The sequence below is a fragment of the Nelumbo lutea genome, chromosome 7 (assembly GCF_056320005.1).
Source record: "Nelumbo lutea isolate HS-2025 chromosome 7, American lotus-T2T, whole genome shotgun sequence".
NCBI classification, from domain to species: domain Eukaryota; kingdom Viridiplantae; phylum Streptophyta; class Magnoliopsida; order Proteales; family Nelumbonaceae; genus Nelumbo; species Nelumbo lutea.
The window spans coordinates 2,944,282-2,957,410 of record NC_142690.1 but is presented as its reverse complement, the minus strand read 5'-3'; the positions used below and the strand labels follow the sequence as shown (position 1 = coordinate 2,957,410).

At 42.3% G+C, this 13,129-nt stretch overlaps 2 long non-coding RNA genes across 2 annotated transcripts; both read right to left on the bottom strand.

The window, feature by feature from the left end:
• Nucleotides 1-3,230: 3,230 nt before the first annotated feature.
• Nucleotides 3,231-4,222, bottom strand: LOC148844644 (uncharacterized). Its single transcript, XR_016102010.1, has 4 exons — nt 4,125-4,222; nt 3,991-4,048; nt 3,802-3,881; nt 3,231-3,448 (listed from the first exon to the last, which is right to left on the bottom strand). It is a non-coding gene; the product is annotated as an uncharacterized LOC148844644 (long non-coding RNA).
• A 4,976-nt stretch (nt 4,223-9,198) lies between these two features.
• LOC148844643 (uncharacterized) lies at nt 9,199-10,168 on the bottom strand. Its single transcript, XR_016101994.1, has 4 exons — nt 9,955-10,168; nt 9,766-9,845; nt 9,599-9,678; nt 9,199-9,371 (listed from the first exon to the last, which is right to left on the bottom strand). It is a non-coding gene; the product is annotated as an uncharacterized LOC148844643 (long non-coding RNA).
• Nucleotides 10,169-13,129: the final 2,961 nt, after the last annotated feature.

The following is a 13,129-nucleotide window of genomic DNA, read 5'->3' as shown; positions in this document are numbered from 1 at the left end:
TGTCTTCCAGAAATGATATAATTTAGGTATGCAGACATTGTACGAAAAACACATACCTGTGCAGCTTCCGCATCCGTATCACTTCCGAGTCTCCTTTGCACTCACGCCATTCACCTGTCAAGAATGTCTAATCAGAAATAGGTCGACAAGAAATAGTTTAGAATTGAATATAGAAGAAATGGGTTAGTACGGCTTATTTTGGACTCCAGCGTATGCGAGGCCTCGGCGGACTACTACTCCAATTTGAATGCTTGAATCAGCTCCAATGTCGCAATCTAATGGGAGTGGCAATGCCTGTACAAGCCAAGGGGAGTATTAGAAAACTGAAACAAGTCGCAAGCACAAAAACGGCAATAAAACAACGGAAAACCTTATAAAAAGTTTAAACAGATACAACCGATGTTGGCTTACAATGTCGCAGTCATTCTGATACGGCAGTTGACAATGCGAACCCATTAGAATGTTCCTGCAATGACAAAGCAGAAATTGCATTAGCAGAATCTATCGATTCGTGCGAATCCAAAATCAACTTCGCAGGACAACATCAAATGCTTCAATCACAAAGGCACGAACAACGAGTGCGGTCTTGAAAGGTCCTTACCTCGTAGTACAGGTCCGAAGGGAGAAGAAAACGGGATACCAACCTTGCTGCAGCACAATCGCTCTCATCGTTCGTGTTCTTCAAGGGGCTGTCAACGCTTCAGGTTAACCCGTCTGGCCCGAATGGACCCAACCATTTATAAAGGATCCGGTTCCATGATTATGTTGAAATAAATAATTGGGTCGGTTCCCGTTCTCGCCCCTCCCGAATCGATTCATGCCCAAAACCGATTATTTGGTTAGCCATATATATTATTTCCTTCATTTTCTTATAGTTTTTCTCTTATCATAGGTTTAAAGTGTCGAATCTGATAGATAGATAAATAAAGGTGTTTAACGTTTTAACATATAAGTAACTTAGTATTTTTCTATCAATTTTATTAACGATATAGGATTAATGTTTAAATTTTAGTTTGCGATTTAAATAAGAAAAGCGGTTTTTTGGTTTTTAGCTTAAATGGTTCGGTTATAAACAATGTTACTGTTTCAACCTAAATTTTAAATTAAAATGGACGGTTTTGGGTCTATGATTTTGTTCCAATTAATGATCCGTTCGGAGGTGCTTCTACGTAGACCGGACCCGGATCCCACCCGTTGACAGCCCTATCTTGAATGGCGGCCAATTTCCGGTAGAGCCACCACTCAAAGCTTGATGAGAAATAGTCAGTCACCTATCTGAGGGAATTAAAAGAAAACGGATGTCCATTAAGCAAGGGATGTGTCCTATATACTTACATTGTTATCGGAAACCGGAGAAAATAGGATGGCGCAATAGTCGGAAAGCCCTCCCCGAAATTAGCAACGCCTCGAGCAATCCAAAACTACACATATAACTAGAGCAAATTAGTAAGCCATACACCCATAAGAGGACACAGAATGAAGAGTGGAGAATTGAGCAACTTACACCGAAGATTGTACCCGCTTCCTTATGGTAAAGTCGTGAGAGCTTGCACAGCTTGCCTGCAAATCGAGCATTCTCCGTGCCTGCGCATAGGAACCAAGGATATTATGGCCTCCTCCACAATCGGCAAAGTTATATTGCAAAAGTGTTAAAATATAGGAATGCAGACATTCTACAACAATCACATACCTGTGCCGCTTCCGAATCCGTATCACTTCCGAGTTTCCATTCTGCGCCCACGCCATTCACCTGTCAAGAATATCTAATCAGAAATAAGTGGAGAAGAAAAGGTTTAAGAGTGTATATAGAAGAAATGGGTTGGGAGTGGCTCATTCTGGACTCCAGCGTATGCGAGGCCGTGGTTGGTTGCTGCAACAATTCGAATGCTTGAATCAGCTCCGCGGACGCAATTTCCTGAATGCGCAATGCCTGAATATGGCAGTCAAGAGTATTAAAAATTTAAGAAATGTTACATGCACAACTACCGGAACAGAGCAATTAGTAACCCTCACACCGACAAAAAAATCCAGTCACTTATCCTACGGAATTAAAAGATAAAAGAAGTCAATTAAGCAAGGGATGTTTCGTATACTTACATTGATATCGGAAACCGGAATCAATGGTAAGGCGCAGGAGTCGGCAAGCCATCCCCAAAATTTGCAACGCCCCGAGCAATCTAAAACTGCGCATATAACTCAGGCAAATCAGGAACCAAAACAACAACAAGAGAACACCGAATGAACCGAAGATTTGAGAAATTTACATCAAAGAGTTGAAGGGCTTCCTTATGGTATTGACGCGAGAGGTTGCGCATTTTGCCCGCAAGTCGAGCATTCTTCGTGCCTGCGCCCATAAGAACCAAGGGTATTATTGTCACCTTCACAACCGGCAAACATTTTCTTCTAAAAATTTTAAAATGTAGGGATGCACACATTCGACAACAATCACATACCTATGCCGCTTCCGAATCCGTATCACTTTCGAGTCTCTTTTCCACGCACACGCCATTCACCTGTCAAGAATTTCTAATCATAAACAGGTGGGGAAATAAAAAGTCTAAGAAGGAATAAAGAAGAAATGGGTTAAAGTGGCTCATTCTGGACTCTAGCGTAAGAGAGGCTTTGGCTGATCACTGCTACAATTCGAACGCTTGAATCAGCTCCGCGGATGCAATCTCCTGAAAGTGAAAATGCATGAAGGTATCAGTCATGAAGATTATTAATAAACTATGAAAAGTTACAAGACAAAACAACGGCAATTGAGCAGTTAGTAACCCACACACCCGAAACGACATCCTGTCATTTATCCTACGGAATTAAAAGGAAACGGAACTGAATAAAGCACGGGAAGTTTCCAATACTTTCATTGATATCGAAAACCGGGAACAATGGTAAGGCGCAAGAGCCGGCAAGCCGATCGCCAAAAGTAGCAAATCCTCGAGCAATCTAAAACTACGCATATAACCAAAGCAAAATAGTAACCCATACACCAAGACGAGAACACCGAATGAAGTTCAGAATTGACAAGCTTACACCGGAGAGTTGATCGGCTTCGTTATAGCATTGCCGCGAGAGGTCGCCCATCTTGCCCGCAAGTCGACCCTCCTTTGTGCCTGCACCCATAAGAACCAAGGATATTACGGTCACCTCCACAACTTGCAAGCCATATATTCCAAAATATGTTCAAATTTAGGGATGCGGACACTCTACAACAAACGCATACCCGTGCCGCTTCCCAATCCGTTTCACTTCCGAGCCTTCTTTCCGCGCCCACGCCATTCACCTGCCAAGAATATCTAATTAGAAATAGGTGGAGACGAAAAAGTTTAAGAGTGTATACAGAAGAAATGGGTTAGAGTGTCTCATTCTGGACTCCAGCGTATGCGAGGCCGAGGCTGTGCACTGCTACAACTCGAACGCTTGAATCGGCTCCCGCGGATCCAATCTCCTGGAAGTGGCAACGCATGAACATGTCGGTAATGAGGATTTTTAATAAATTCAGAAAACTTACAAGCACAACAATGGCATTAAATCAATTAGTAACCCACACACCCACAAAGACATCCATTCAGTAATCCTACGGAATTAAAAGAAAACGGAACTGAATTAAGCCCGGGATGTTTCCTATATTTACATTGATATCGAAAACCGGGAACTACGGTAAGGCACAGGAGTTAGTAAGCCGATCGCCAAAAGTAGCAACGCCTCGAGAAATCAAAAACTACGCATATAACCAATGCAATTTACTGACCCATACATCCAAACGAGAACACCAAATGAAGCGAGAATTAAGAAGCTTACACCGAGGATTTGATCGGCTTCCTTATTGTTTTTCCGCGAGAGGTTGTGTATCTTGCCCCTAAGTCGGGCATTCATCGTGCCTGCACCCATAACACCCAGGGATATTATATCCGCTGCCTCGACCGACCAACCTTGTCTTCCAAAAATGATATAATTTAGGTATGCAGACATTGTACGAAAAACACATACCTGTGCAGCTTCCGCATCCGTATCACTTCCGAGTCTCCTTTGCGCTCACGCCATTCACCTGTCAAGAATGTCTAATCAAAAATAGGTCGACAAGAAATAGTTTAGAATTGAATATAGAAGAAATGGGTTAGTACGGCTTATTTTGGACTCCAGCGTATGCGAGGCCTCGGCGGACTACTACTCCAATTTGAATGCTTGAATCAGCTCCAATGTCGCAATCTAATGGGAGTGGCAATGCCTGTACAAGCCAAGGGGAGTATTAGAAAACTGAAACAAGTCGCAAGCACAAAAACGGCAATAAAACAACGGAAAACCTTATAAAAAGTTTTAACAGATACAACCGATGTTGGCTTACAATGTCGCAGTCATTCTGATACGGCAGTTGACAATGCGAACCCATTAGAATGTTCCTGCAATGACAAAGCAGAAATTGCATTAGCAGAATCTATCGATTCGTGCGAATCCAAAATCAACTTCGCAGGACAACATCAAATGCTTCAATCACAAAGGCACGAACAACGAGTGCGGTCTTGAAAGGTCCTTACCTCGAAGTACAGGTCCGAAGGGAGAAGAAAACGGGATACCAACCTTGCTGCAGCACAATCGCTCTCATCGTTCGTGTTCTTCAAGGGGCTGTCAACGCTTCAGGTCAACCCGTCTGGCCCGAATGGACCCAACCATTTATAAAGGATCCGGTTCCATGATTATGTTGAAATAAATAATTGGGTCGGTTCCCGTTCTCGCCCCTCCCGAATCGATTCATGCCCAAAACCGATTATTTGGTTAGCCATATATATTATTTCCTTCATTTTCTTATAATTTTTCTCTTATCATAGGTTTAAAGTGTCGAATCTGATAGATAGATAAATAAAGGTGTTTAACGTTTTAACATTTAAGTAACTTAGTATTTTTCTATCAATTTTATTAACGATATAGGATTAATGTTTAAATTTTAGTTTGCGATTTAAATAAGAAAAGCGGTTTTTTGGTTTTTAGCTTAAATGGTTCGGTTATAAACAATGTTACTGTTTCAACCTAAATTTTAAATTAAAATGGACGGTTTTGGGTCTATGATTTTGTTCCAATTAATGATCCGTTCGGAGGTGCTTCTACGTAGACCGGACCCTGATCCCACCCGTTGACAGCCCTATCTTGAATGGCGGCCAATTTCCGGTAGAGCCACCACTCAAAGCTTGAGGAGAAATAGTCAGTCACCTATCTGAAAGAATTAAAAGAAAACGGATGTCCATTAAGCAAAGGATGTGTCCTATATATTTACATTGTTATCAGAAACCGGAGAAAATAGGATGGCGCAATAGTCGGAAAGCCCTCCCCGAAATTAGCAGCGCCTTGAGCAATCCAAAATTACACATATAACTAGAGCAAATTAGTAAGCCATACACCCATAAGAGGACACAGAATGAAGAGTGGAGAGTTGAGTAACTTACACCGAAGATTGGACCCGCTTCCCTATGGTAAAGTCGTGAGAGCTTGCACAGCTTGCCTGCAAATCGAGCATTCTCCGTGCCTGCCCATAGGAACCAAGGATATTATGGCCTCCTCCACAACTGGCAAAGTTATATTCCAAAAGTGTTAAAATATAGGAATGCAGACATTCTACAACAATCACATACCTATGCCGCTTCCGAATCCGTATCACTTCCGAATCTCCTTTCCGTGCCCACGCCATTCACCTGTCAAGAATATCTAATCACAAATAGGTGGAGAAGAAAAGGTTTAAGAGTGTATATAGAAGGAATGGGTTGGGAGTGGCTCATTCTGGACTCCAGCGTATGCGAGGCCGTGGTCGGTTGCTGCAACAATTCGAATGCTTGATTCAACTCCACGGACGCAATTTCCTGAATGCGCAATGCCTGAATATGCCAGTCAAGAGTATTAAAAATTTAAGAAATGTTACATGCACAACTACCGGAACAGAGCAATTAGTAACCCTCACCCACAAAAACATCCTGTCACTTATCCTACAGAATTAAAAGTTAAAAGAAGTCAATTAAGCAAGGGATGTTTCGTATACTTACATTGATATCGGAAACCGGAATCAAAGGTAAGGCGCAGGAGTCGGCAAGCCATCCCCAAAATTTGCAACGCTTCGAGCAATCTAAAACTGCGCATATAACTCTGGCAAATCAGGAACCAAAACAACCACAAGAGAACACCGAATGAACCGAATATTTGAGAGAAGAGTTGAAGGGCTTCCTTATGGTATTGACGCGAGAGGTTGCGCATCTTGCCCGCAACTCGAGCATTCTTCGTGCCTGCGCCCATAAGAACCAAGGGTATTATTGTCACCTCCACAACCGGCAAACATTTTCTTCTAAAAATTTTAAAATGTAGGGATGCACACTTTCGACAACAATCACATACCTATGCCGCTTCCGAATCCGTATCACTTTCGAGTCTCCTTTCCGCGCACACGCCATTCACCTGTCAAGAATTTCTAATCAGAAACAGGTGGAGAAATAAAATGTCTAAGAAGGAATAAAGAAGAAATGGGTTCAAGTGGCTCATTCTGGACTCCAGCGTAAGAGAGGCTTTGGCTGATCACTGCTACAATTCGAACGCTTGAATCAGCTCCGCGGATGCAATCTCCTGTAAGTGAAAATGCATGAAGGTATCAGTCATGAAAATTATTAATAAATTATGAAAAGTTACAAGACAAAACAACGGCAACTGAGCAGTTAGTAACCCACACACCCGCAATGACATCCTGTCATTTATCCTACGAAATTAAAAGGAAATGGAACTGAATAAAGCACGGGATGTTTCAAATACTTTCATTGATATCGAAAACCGGGAACAATGGTAAACCGCAAGAGCCGGCAAGCCGATCGCCAAAAGTAGCAAAACCTGGAGCAATCTAAAACTACGCATATAACCAAAGCAAAATAGTAACCCATACACCAAGACGAGAACACCGAATGAAGTTCAGAATTGACAAGCTTACACCGGAGAGTTGATCGGCTTCGTTATAGCATTGCCGCGAGAGGTCGCCCATCTTGCCCGCAAATCGACCCTCCTTTGTGCCTGCACCCATAAGAACCAAGGATATTACGGTCACCTCCACAACTTGCAAGCCATATATTCCAAAAAATGTTCAAAATTAGGGATGCGGACACTCTACAACAAACGCATACCCGTGCCGCTTCCCAATCCGTTTCACTTCCGAGCCTTCTTTCCGCGCCCACGCCATTCACCTGCCAAGAATATCTAATTAGAAATAGGTGGAGACGAACAAGTTTAAGAGTGTATACAGAAGAAATGGGCTACAGTGTCTCATTCTGGACTCCAGCGTATGCGAGGCCGAGGCTGTGCACTGCTACAACTCGAACGCTTGAATCGGCTCCCGCGGATCCAATCTCCTGGAAGTGGCAACGCATGAACATGTCGGTAATGAGGATTTTTAATAATTTCAGAAAACTTACAAGCACAACAATGGCATTAAAGCAATTACTAACCCCCACACCCACAAAAAACATCCATTCATCGTGCCTGCACCCATAACACCCAAGGATATTATATCCGCTGCCACGACCGACCAACCTTGTCTTCCAAAAATGATATAATTTAGGTATGCAGACATTGTACGAAAAACACATACCTGTGCAGCTTCCGCATTCGTATCACTTCCGAGTCTCCTTTGCGCTCACGCCATTCACCTGTCAAGAATGTCTAATCAGAAATAGGTCGACAAGAAATAGTTTAGAATTGAATATAGAAGAAATGGGTTAGTACGGCTTATTTTGGACTCCAGCGTATGCGAGGCCTCGGCGGACTAGTGCTCCAATTTGAATGCTTGAATCAGCTCCAATGTCGCAATCTCATGGGAGTGGCAATGCCTGTACAAGTCGCAAGGGGAGTATTTGAAAAATTTTAAATAGATACAACCGATGTTGGCTTACAATGTCGCAGTCATTCTGATACGGCAGTTGACAATGCGAACCCATTAGAATGTTCCTGCAATGACAAGGCAGAAATTGCATTAGCAGAATCTATCAATTCGTGCGAATCCAAAATCAACTTCGCAGGACAACATCAAATGCTTCAATCACAAAGGTACGAACAACGAGTGCGGTCTTGAAAGTTCCTTACCTCGAAGTACAGATCCGAAGGGAGAAGAAAACGGGATACCAACCTTGCTGCAGCACAATCGCTCTCATCGTTCGTGTTCTTCAATGGGCTGTCAACGCTTCAGGTCTACCCGTCTGGCCAGAATGGACCCAACCATTTATAAAGGATCCGGTTCCATGATTATGTTGAAATAAATAATTGGGCCGGTTCCGGTTCTCGCCCCTCCCGAATCGATTCATGCCCAAAACCGATTATTTTGTTAGCCATATATATTATTTCGTTCCTTTTCTTATAGTTTTTCTCTTATCATAGGTTTAAAGTGTCGAATCTAATAGATAGATAAATAAAGGTGTTTAACGTTTTAACATAAAAGTAACTTAGTATTTTTCTATCAATTTTATTAACGATATAGGATTAATATTTAAATTTTAGTTTGCGATTTAAATAAGAAAAGCGGTTTTTTGGTTTTTAGCTTAAATGGTTTGGTTTTAAACCAATGTTACTGTTCCAACCTAAATTTTAAATTAAAATGGACGGTTTTGGGTCTATAATTTTGTTCCAATTAATGATCCGTTCGGAGGTGCTTCTACGTAGACCGGACCCGGATCCCACCCGTTGACAGTCCTATCTTGAATGGCGGCCAATTTCCGGTAGAGCCACCACTCAAAGCTTGATGAGAAATAGTCAGTCACCTATCTGAAGGAATTAAAGGAAAACGGATGTCCATTAAGAAAGGGATGTGTCCTATATACTTACATTCTTATCCGAAAAGCGGAGAAAATAGGATGGCCCAATAGTCGGAAAGCCCTCCCCGAAAATAGCAACGCCTCGAGCAATCCAAAACTACACATATAACTAGAGCAAATTAGTAAGCCATACACCCATAAGAGGACACAGAATGAAGAGTGGAGAGTTGAGTAACTTACACCGAAGATTGGACCCGCTTCCTTATGGTAAAGTCGTGAGAGCTTGCACAGCTTGCCTGCAAATCGAGCATTCTCCGTGCCTGCCCATAGGAACCAAGGAAATTATGGCCTCCTCCACAACCGGCAAAGTTATATTCCAAAAGTGTTAAAATATAGGAATGCAGACATTCTACAACAATCACATACATGTGCCGATTCCGAATCCTTATCACTTCCGAATCTCCTTTCCGTGCACACGCCATTCACCTGTCAAAAATATCTAATCACAAATAGGTGGAGAAGAAAAGGTTTAAGAGTGTATATAGAAGAAATGGGTTGGGAGTGGCTCATTCTGGACTCCAGCGTATGCGAGGCCGTGGTTGGTTGCTGCAACAATTCGAATGCTTGAATCAACTCCACGGACGCAATTTCATGAATGCGCAATGCATGAATATGCCAGTCAAGAGTATTAAAAATTTAAGAAATGTTACATGCACAACTACCGGAACAGAGCAATTTGTAACCCTCACACCCACAAAAAAATCCAGTCACTTATCCTACGGAATTAAAAGATAAAAGAAGTCAATTAAGCAAGGGATTTTTCGTATACTTACATTGGTATCGGAAACCGGAATCAATGGTAAGGCGCAGGAGTCGGCAAGCCATCCCCAAAATTTGCAACGCCCCGAGCAATCTAAAACAGCGCATATAACTCAGGCAAATCAGGAACCAAAACAACCACAAGAGAACACCGAATGAATCGAATATTTTAGAAATTTACATCGAAGAGTTGAAGTGCTTCCTTATGGTATTGACGCGAGAGGTTGCGCATCTTGCCCGCAAGTCGAGCATTCTTCGTGCCTGCGCCCATAAGAACCAAGGGTATTATTGTCACCTCCACGACCGGCAAACATTTTCTTCTAAAAATTTTAAAATGTAGGGATGCACACTTTCGACAACAATCACATACCTATGCCGCTTACGAATCCGTATCACTTTCGAGTCTCCTTTCCGCGCACACGCCATTCACCTGTCAAGAATTTCTAATCAGAAACAGGTGGAGAAATAAAATGTCTAAGAAGGAATAAAGAAGAAATGGGTTAAAGTGGCTCATTCTGGACTCCAGCGTAATAGAGGCTTTGGCTGATCACTGCTACAATTCGAACGCTTGAATCAGCTCCGCGGATGCAATCTCCTATAAGTGAAAATGCATGAAGGTATCAGTCATGAAGATTATTAATAAACTATGAAAAGTTACAAAACAAAACAACGGCAATTGAGTAGTTATTAACCCACACACCCGCAACAACATCCTGTCATTTATCCTACGAAATTAAAAGGAAATGGAACTGAATAAAGCACGGGATGTTTCCAATACTTTCATTGATATCGAAAACCGGGAACAATGGTAAGGCGCAAGAGCCGGCAAGCCGATCGCCAAAAGTAGCAAAGCCTCGAGCAATCTAAAACTACGCATATAACCAAAGCAAAATAGTAACCCATACACCAAGACGAGAACACCGAATGAAGTTCAGAATTGACAAGCTTACACCGGAGAGTTGATCGGCTTCGTTATAGCATTGCCGCGAGAGGTCGCCCATCTTGCCCGCAAGTCGACCCTCCTTTGTGCCTGCACCCATAAGAACCAAGGATATTACGGTCACCTCCACAACTTGCAAGCCATATATTCCAAAAAATGTTCAAATTTAGGGATGCGGACACTCTACAACAAACGCATACCCGTGCCGCTTCCCAATCCGTTTCACTTCCGAGCCTTCTTTCCGCGCCCACGCCATTCACCTGCCAAGAATATCTAATTAGAAATAGGTGGAGACGAAAAAGTTTAAGAGTGTATACAGAAGAAATGGGTTAGAGTGTCTCATTCTGGACTCCAGCGTATGCGAGGCCGTGGCTGTGCACTGCTACAACTCGAACGCTTGAATCGGCTCCCGCGGATGCAATCTCCTGGAAGTGGCAACGCATGAACATGTCGGTAATGAGGATTATTAATAAATTCAGAAAACTTACAAACACAACGATGGCATTAAAGCAATTAGTAACCCACACACCCACAAGAAACATCCATTCAGTAATCCTACGGAATTAAAAGAAAACGGAACTGAATTAAGCCCGGGATGTTTCCTATACTTACATTGATATCGAAAACCAGGAACAACGGTAAGGCACAGGAGTTACTATGTCGATCGCCAAAAGTAGCAACGCTACGAGAAATCAAAAACTACGCATATAACCAATGCAATTTACTAACCCATACACCCAAACGAGAACACCAAATGAAGCTGAGAATTAAGAAGCTTACACCGAGGAGTTGATCGGCTTCCTTATAGTTTTTCCGCGAGAGGTTATGTATCTTGCCCCTAAGTCGGGCATTCATCGTGCCTGCACCCATAACACCCAAGGATATTATATCCGCTGCCACGACCGACCAACCTTGTCTTCCAAAAATGATATAATTTAGATATGCAGACATTGTACGAAAAACACATACCTGTGCAGCTTCCGCATCCGTATCACTTCCGAGTCTCCTTTGCACTCACGCCATTCACCTGTCAAGAATGTCTAATCAGAAATAGGTCGACAAGAAATAGTTTAGAATTGAATAAAGAAGAAATGGGTTAGTACGGCTTTTTTGGACTCCAGCGTATGCGAGGCCTCGGCGGACTACTGCTCCAATTTGAATGCTTGAATCAGCTCCAATGTCGCAATCTCAAGGGAGTGGCAATGCCTATACAAGCCAAGGGGAGTATTAGAAAACTGAAAAAAGTCACCAGCACAAAAACGACAATAAAGCAACGGAACACCTTATAAAAAATTTAAACAGATACAACCGATGTTGGCTTACACTGTCGCAGTCATTCTGATACGGCAGTTGACAATGCGAACCCATTAGAATGTTCCTGCAATGACAAGGCAGAAATTGCATTAGCAGAATCTATCGATTCGTGCGAATCCAAAATCAACTTCGCAGGACAACATCAAATGCTTCAATCAGAAAGGTACGAACAACGAGTGCGGTCTTGAAAGGTCCTTACCTCGAAGTACAGGTCCGAAGGGAGAAGAAAACGGGATACCAACCTTGCTGCAGCACAATCGCTCTCATCGTTCGTGTTCTTCAAGGGGCTGTCAACGCTTTAGGTCTACCCGTCTGGCCCGAATGGACCCAACCATTTATAAAGGATCCGGTTCCATGATTATGTTGAAATAAATAATTGGGCCGCTTCCGGTTCTCGCCCCTCCTGAATCGATTCATGCCCAAAACCGATTATTTTGTTAGCCATATATATTATTTCCTTCCTTTTCTTATAGTTTTTCTCTTATCATAGGTTTAAAGTGTCGAATCTGATAGATAGATAAATAAAGGTGTTTAACGTTTTAACATATAAGTAACTTAGTATTTTTCAATCAATTTTATTAACGATATAGGATTAATGTTTAAATTTTAGTTTGCGATTTAAATAAGAGAAGTGGTTTTTTGGTTTTTAGCTTAAATGGTTCGGTTTTAAACCAATGTTATTGTTTCAACCTAAATTTTAAGTTAAAATGGATGGTTTTGGGTCTATGATTTTGTTCCAATTAATGATCCGTTCGGAGGTGCTTCTACGTAGACCGGACCCGGATCCCACCCGTTGACAGTCCTATCTTGAATGGCGGCCAATTTCCGGTAGAGCCACTACTCAAAGCTTGAGGAGAAATAGTCAGTCACCTATCTGAAGGACTTAAAAGAAAACGAAAGTCCATTAAGCAAGGGATGTGTCCTATATACTTACATTGTCATCAGAAACCGGAGAAAATAGGATGGCACAATAGTTGGAAAGCCCTCCCCGAAAATAGCAACGCCTCGAGCAATCCAAAACTACACATATAACTAGAGCAAATTAGTAAGCCATACACCCATAAGAGGACATAGAATGAAGAGTGGAGAGTTGAGTAACTTACACCGAAGATTGGACCCGCTTCCTTATGGTAAAGTCGTGAGAGCTTGCACAGCTTGCCTGCAAATCGAGCATTCTCCGTGCCTGCCCATAGGAACCAAGGATATTATGGCCACCTCAACAACCGGCAAAGTTATATTCCAAAAGTGTTAAAATATAGGAATGCAGACATTCTACAACAATCACATACCT